The sequence below is a fragment of the Zalophus californianus genome, chromosome 8, assembly GCF_009762305.2.
Source record: "Zalophus californianus isolate mZalCal1 chromosome 8, mZalCal1.pri.v2, whole genome shotgun sequence".
NCBI lineage: Eukaryota > Metazoa > Chordata > Mammalia > Carnivora > Otariidae > Zalophus > Zalophus californianus.
In genome coordinates, this window is record NC_045602.1 from 2,900,507 (window position 1) to 2,908,553 (window position 8,047).

The window sequence follows — 8,047 nt, forward strand, 5'->3', positions numbered from 1 at the left end:
ATATTACTTTTCAATAATTTTATATGAATTCAATAAACAGATTATGAATATCATAAATCTCAGTTTATTAAGCTAATGATATCTGCTGGCTAAAGGGACAGGTTATTCAATCAAACAAGGGAAATACCGATGTTTGATAAAGAACACTTTTTTCATTGATCATGGCTTTCCATTTGCATTGGTGTCTGTGGACCTAACATGACGATCTTTCCTCGGAAGCGCTGAGACAGAGGGAAAAGCCATGAGACGGCATCTGTCAGCTTGCTCACAGGCCCCTGTCAGCTCACCGGCAGAGCAATGATTGCTGGGTCCAGTGGTGTTTTTGTTTTTAACTTTTTGAGGAGCCTCCACGGTGTTTCCCACCGTGCCTTCACCAGTTGGCATTCAAGGGTTCTAATTTCTTCACATTCCCACCAACACTTGCCATCTTTTGCTTTCTGATACTCGTCCTTCTACCCACTGTGAGGTGACCTCTCCCTGTGGTTCTGAGTTGCAGTCCCCTGATGACTCGTGATGTTGATCATGTGCCTGTCAGCCATCTGCAGAGAGTTGTAAGTTACAAAGGGTAAAATGGGCTATAAAATATTATGTCTGTGACAATCCTTCTTTGGTAAGAGCATGTGTGTAACGAACATAAAAATCCGTGTGGGAAGATACATTCTGGGGTGCCGACAGACGTTGTGTCTGGTACCGTACTTTTTAATTTTCTTTTTACTTGCCTTTGTTTTTTTCTACAGCGAGAATGTATTGTTTTTGTAATAAGAGAAAGAGGCATAAATGTATGCCGTCCGCCCACCTTTGACTTCTCTCGTCTGGGTCTGAGTCTCGGGGACAGTGAGATTGCTGTTAGCCTGCTGGCAATGCGGTTGCCCGAGCTTATGTCCCACTTGCTGTTTCAGGCTCGGAGGTGCCTTAAAATGCCATTTTCTTCACCTTTCTTGATTCTGCAAAGAACTGTAAGAGGTAGCTTGTGGCCTGGTAGCTGGGTGGCCTAACGATGTCAACACTGTGGTGATAACCCCCAGGAGGTGGAAGTACAAGTTCAGTGGGCCAAATTCATTTTTTTTTAAATTCCTTTAAGAAAACGCTGCTTAGGCTGGCAGTCATTTTTCCTCAGCAAAGAGAGAATACGAGATAAACGAGTGTTCTGACGTGGCTTGGGAATACCATAACCCTTGTAAATCTGATTTAACTGAATAGACTTTGAAAGCATTAAACAAAGAAGGTAACGAAGAGAGCATTAGGGAGGGGAGGACATTGGCTTTACAGAACTCAATAGAACTATTGTTTGTGATTGAATGCCAGATGAGATGACTGGAGCACAGCCAAGTGCCAGGTTGTAAATGTGTGGAGATCAGGAGTTACAGAGAATGTTTCCACTGGCCTGCTGGCTCATTCCCTTCCAACAGGATGTCCGACTCTCCCGTCCCTCTGTTTCTCACCTCCTTAGAAGCAACCAGCCGCTCTCCTTCAGCTGACACCTTGAGAGGAACGTGCAGAATGCTTCATTTAGAAGATGAAATAGATCTTTGCAGGTTCATCTTTCGGCTTCCTCTTTATCTGATTCCCAGATCTCAGTATGTGGCTCTCCAGAATACTCGGAACACTCAGCGCGTGGTCCTTCGCCACCAGAGGGCTAGACGTCACAGGCCAGTTGTTGGCAGAAACTGAGCAGGGGCCATTGGAGGGACACATTTCTTTCACTAACTCTAGTAAAAACACACACCTAATCTTGCACTCAGAGAACATGTTGTAGGGTGTAGAAAATGCTATACTACGTGCATTAGCCTTTGTCTGAACACTCAAATATTTTTCTGCTATGTTCTGTCCATGATGAGTGACTATCATAGTTACATAGATAATAGGTATTGATGGAGCACTTTATAGTTTACAAAATACATTTAGTGTATGCTCCCTGATTGAATGCTGACAGCAACCCTTGTTTTATTATCTACCAGCCAAGTTTTCCCATTCACTAGTTGGGAGAACAGGACACATACTCTTAGGGAAGCTATAAAAAGTTCATTTTCAGCTCTCCACCTCCTACAACTAATAACCCTAGTTCTCAAAACCGGCTGGTTCTCCCTTCACAGTCTGGGAAACTATAGTAAGATGGCCAAATATCTCAGGGCTTAGGCTTGAACTCAAGCCTTCAAACTCTATTTTCTAAGTGCTCTCAGCTATAGCGAGAGCTATCTGTGGGCGAGGCTGAAGCCAAACAAGCTAGAATGTCTTAGTAGGTATGCAAACTGCATTTACAAATGAAATCAGAAGCATAGCTTTCAGCAGCAAACTTCTCATTGATAACTACCCTCATGTTATTTCTTTCAGCTTTTGGGAACGTGTATCACTCTTACTTAATCTTTCCCAATAACTGGGTTTATTTATTCCTTAGGTGGAGATGAGAGAAAGCCCAAGTGGCAATCACGTTTGAGAACCGCTGGGGCAGAGAGACTGACCGTCTGGAACCCTGTGGGGAAGGGGTGGCAGTTAGAGAGGCCCATTCTACGTATGTCACTTTCTGGTGCTGAAAAATCAAGAGGCTGCACATAAATGCCGAACGGCCAGGGAGATAAGAGAGGCCCCTGGGGGTATTCTGCATATTAAACCCCTTGTCAACGACAACCGTTTATTGATGTGTGTGAAATGTTTTGGAGCTGGAAAGGGCTGTTACAGTAAGTGTCAAGTCTTATTATTATAAAATTCCATGAGGGCTTTGCCAGAACATGTGCCTGTGACATTCTATTTTTTTTTGTGAATAATGTATTTTTAATAAAAAATTTTAACTCCCCTCAATAAGGATAATATTATCATTACTTAACAAAAACATTGGAGAACTGCTTCCCTTGAACCAATTGTATCAGTTCAGGAACTTGAGAGATCTGTATCTTGCATGGAGGGTGCTCAACTGGCCTTCTATTCCTTTATTCATTGAATAAGGCGAAAGCTTTACTTGTGAACTAAGGTATAACTAGGAATTGGCCAGTATTTCATACAAAATGCAATGATACAATTAGTTCACACTCCAGATAGAATTTGCTGTCTGAAAATGAAATATTCTTGTGTGGGTCACCTCCTTATTGACCAAACTATGCACCTGTTTTCATGCAATGCTTAGCATTTTTTATTTCGTTGTCTACGTTGATTATGATTAACTTCAAAAGAAGTCACATGTAAAAGCTATCAAGATAAACATTGAGTTCATCATTTTGAGATAAAATGGCGTGTCCATAAAAGCCCAGAATAGATCTGCCTTTGGAATATTTTATAGATTGAAGGCAGGTGGGTATAGAGGAATGGGTCAGAGAGATCTGCATTTGTGTCCACTGACAAGTGACTTCTCACAGAGCTACGGAGTTTCACCATTTTTCTAGGACAGTCATGGCTACACTGGATTCTGAGTCGACTCAAGTGCATTGCTGAGGCCGCAGCTGGTGGATGGATGAGTGAGGAAGGGAGCTGGCTGGCCAGTTTGTTTCCCCCTGTCACCTCTAGGAAACACAGGAGATATGCTTGTAGGGACCTTTTCGAGAGTTCATTTTTAGTTCTCCAGCTCCTGGCTTAGCTGTCACTGGTCATCAGCCCACATCCGCACATGCTTGCTAACGTGCAAAGTGGCACCTACATCTACTCTAAATGCTTGATGATAAAAACACAGAATTTGGGAAGTGATCAAGTAGACAAAGTTACTGGATGCTTCTGTTATTTTATATAGTGCCCAGCTGGACACACAATCGTGGGTCCATAGTCCCGGGTTTGAGCAAAAATAAACTCCTTTTAGCAAATCACAGAAATATTTTATTCTCTTCACTGTATTAATTTGCTTTCCATTCTAGTCCACAAAGGGCCTCAGGGTGCTTTGAAAATACATATGCAGTTGTGTTATAAGAATACAAGGAGGAAATGAGCACCAGGAAGAAGAATTGTAGACAAGTCAACCATAAGGGCAGCGTCGATGTGGCGGGGTTTTCCAACCCCAGGTTGTTAGTTATCCTTGTTTTTAAGTTGGTGTGTAGTCACAGAGGAGGAAAACCATGGTCACACATCTTAATGCCAGGTGGTGGTGTCAGATATACTAAAGAGGGTCCTGACAAGCGTTCTGGATGGCCTGCTTCTCTTTCCCCAAGAATCAGCTCCTGTGAACTGGTTCTCTTTTCCTATCATCTTCTTGGTTTGGTTTTTAAGTAAGCCTGTCATCTAATTGCACCCCTTTTGCAGTACAAGGGGATCCATTCTGGACCCATTCAACTCTAAGGGAAGCTTGCTCCTTGTATGGAGCACTCCTCTGTGGGCAATGTGGTGCTCCCAGTACGGGAGCTGGGCTGGAGGGGGGGTCTTCAACTCTTAGGGTTTTGGTCTTTTCAATGCACCCATCTTTCTGATCTTGGTGGCTAGGGCTTCATCCTCAAGTGAAGACAGTGTACAGTAATGGTGAGTCTATATCTAGCACATTCTGTTTACATTTGATCTCATCTAGTGTGGGCAAACAGTAGACTTGAAAATGTGTCATGGCACCAACACAATAGAAGCTTATTTGTTGCTCACGAACACCTTGTGCAATCATCCAGGAGCCCCAGCAAACGGATGGCCTGCCATCTTCAATGTGGGCCTTCCCAGTTTGCTCTGGGGTCATCTTCCTTCCACCTTTTCTAGAGGACGGAAGAGCATGGCAGAGGAGGGTATCTGGGCTGTTCTTAGAGGCCACATCTTCTGGATGTGCGTGCATGCTCATCACTTCCACTCACGTTCTGTGGCTTGGAGTGAGTCGTGTGGTTTACCCAGCAGGTAGAGAGATGGGGACAGAGCCTGCCATGTGGCCAGAAAGAGGAGGAGGGCATGGTCCTGGTGAATGCTGGAGGTCTCTACCACACTGTTTCCCAGGTTTGTGAGGAAGAGTACCTGAGTAGTAGTAGCAGATGCAACACTTAGAAACTCTGGTAAAAGTATGCATTCTGTAAGTGTTAGCTGTTATTCTCTGCTATTATTATAGTAATAAGCCCAGCGTTTAAAGATGGTAATTCTCTTCTGGCAGATGAGGAAACGGGCTCAGAGAGATTGAAACCCTGATGTCAGGCAACTGGTAAGAGATGAATTTGGGACTGAACCCATGATCTTTTTCACGAAGCATCACTATTTTGGAGTTGGTATTTCAGTAGCATTTGCTACGAAATCCACTCCTTTCAGAGCCTAGATGACCACGAAGAAGAAAAAAAATCAAACCGCTAACTGATGTGAAAAGTAAATCTCTTCAAAATATTTTTATTTACTTGCCAATAAAAAGGCAGAAATGTTCATTTATGTGAACACTAAAGGGGGATTAGAAATCTATTCTCTTCTCAGAGTTTGAGATCATTAGCCGTGTTGTAACGTGCTCAGCGCATCGCGGGGCCCCTGAGAGTGAGCGCTCTGTGACCATTTGGTCTCTACTCTTGTCTCTTTGTCATGGGGGTTGTGCTGACTCCGAGCATATCAACAAAAATACGTGGAACATTTGGCCCAAAGGCAGTGAACATTTCTCTGATCTTGAACACACACCGCTTCTTTCTGTACACCGCAGGGCACTTTGGGGTGCGCCCAGGCTTTGCGTGCGTGTGCCCCATGGGCTGTGCTCCTCAGGACCTGCGCCAGGGTCTCCTCCCACTGCTAGTGGGCGTGCAGACAGTCGATGATGCATGATTGGCTTCCTCCCCTTCAGTCCCTCAGATAGACCCTTCTGTATCTTCTGTTTTTTTCTAAGCCTTTTATAGGAACAACTGTCTTTATAGCATTTTACATATGTATTATCATATCAAGTTCTTGGGGTGTATGCTTGTTGACAAGGAGATATGTGTTACTTGATTACAGTTGACAACTGTGGGAAAGCGTGCTTTTCTTTGTCTTTTAGGCATGTCATGTTTGAAATGCTCTCTGCTTTGGAGGGCTGCCTGCTTTGTCGCACAAACACCGTCCGTGATTGTGTTGGTTTTGGAGGCACATCAACGTAACCAGGTCTCCTGTGGCCAAGGGTCCTGGCTGCCCAGCGAGCAGAGGGGAACTCACTGGCCACCGTTTACAGGACACCAGGGCTCTCTAACACCAGTGGGAAGCTCTGTCTAGAGTCTTCATTTGTAGCATTTCACCCTGGATCTTGAGGAGGAGCTTGGTGACCTCGATGTGATATCCTGCCGAGATTGTTGGGGGTCATGGATTGACAGCATCCCTCACATCGCTCTGTGAGAACAGAGGCTGGGCTTGTGTAGGTCAGTTATTTATATTAGGTATGGTCATAAATACGGACCCTCCTAGAAAGCATTGTTTTCTTTTCTAGAGTCAGTTTTAAAGAAACACTATTGCTCAGGTCAGGGTGAACAGTGTAGGTTTGGTTTCTGCCAAAGTGGCACAACCAACTTAGATGAGGTCCCTGGGGGAGTGAGGAACCCCTGCAAGCCATTCATTTCGCTAAGCCTTCAAGAGCATGCAGGCTTGTTACAGAGAGGATGGCAAGCTGCCTTCCACTGAGATGGGAATAAACACGACACGGTGTTCACTGAAGAGCATCTCATCCCCCACGTGTGGGTCAACTGCATGCACATTTTTATCTGACACGCAAACCTTCCAAGATGGGTAAGGCATGTTTCCATCGCAGCACAGAGGTCAAAAGAGGTCAATTGCCAAGTGTTGTGCTGCTGGGCTGGCTTTCCTGTCTCTGCCTTCACATCCAGGACCCTAATCAGACCAAGCTTGCATGGCCCTAACCGTGATTACACTGCAGGGTGTTGGGCTAAAGGAACTCCAGTACTGGTGATAACTCAGCTATGTTTGAAAATGTTGTAAAAACTCTGTGGCCTTTCCATGCGTTATTTTAGTCCCATGATTCATTATTTGAAGATCTATGTATCAAGCATAGTTTATGTGATTCCCTGATTATACCCACAAATATAGCATATTTGTAAGTAGCAAATAGAATCATAATCTATACTACATAAATATGATTAGAAGAATTGGCTTTACCCTTAAAGATGCTTATGTAAAAAAAAAAAGAGAGGCGGGAATTAAAGAAAAAATGAATTCCTACTACAGGCCAGCCAACTAAGCTGCTCTGTGGAGAAATTATACCGACTTTACAAATGAGGACATCGAGGCTCAGTACAGTTTGGTGACCTGACCATGATCACATAGTGAGAGGAGCTGGATCCAAACACGTGCGTGTCTGAACCCCACGTTTCTCCCCTGCCCCCCCCCCCCCACATCCCTCTTGTTCCCAGACCCATGGTGATTTCCTGTTGCCTCTGCCCCAGCCTCAACCAGCCCCTCAGCTTTCTCAGGCTTGCTTTTTGGGGACAAGACAGGGACTGATTTAGTGGACTGTTTCTTCAGTAATGTAACCACCTTTTGTAGCCAGAGGGCTAACCAAAAGCCAGAGATTTTGGTTGCTCAGAGATGTGGATTTTTGGCCAGGGTGTATCATGAGACTTTTTTCAAAGTAGGGTGTTCTACAGTAGTAGGTATGTCCAGTAGGTAGCATATAATACATAATATTTATGTGGACAGGCTTCTGAGTTCCGTTTTTTTCCCCAACATAGTACCAGCAACTCCTGTCTACATTGTTCCCACATCTAAATCCACCTGTGCGTGTGTGTGTGTCCACTCACCAGCCATCTTTCTCTGCCCCTTTCTCCTTTCTATCCATTTCTTACCTGTGTGTCCCTGTCTGTCTGCCTGTCTATCTAATCATCTGTCATCATCTATTATCATCTATCTATCCGTCTGTCTGTCTATTCTTTGGTGTATCTATCATATCTCTGAGGGGGCTGATGCATCCTAAGGGCAGCATTGTCAGGAGAGATGGGATAAGCCTATTGTCACTGCAACTGCCCTCTTTGCTCACGCTATTGCCTCCTGGCTTTTCACCAGCTCCGGTATCGTGTGACCTGAGTTTACCATTGATTGGACCATAAGTACTTACCGACCAGGGTTTCACTCAACATTAAAATCCTTGGGTTCCGGGGCGCCTGGGTGGCTCAGTCGGTGAAGCGTCTGCCTTCAGCTCAGGTCATGATCCCGGGGT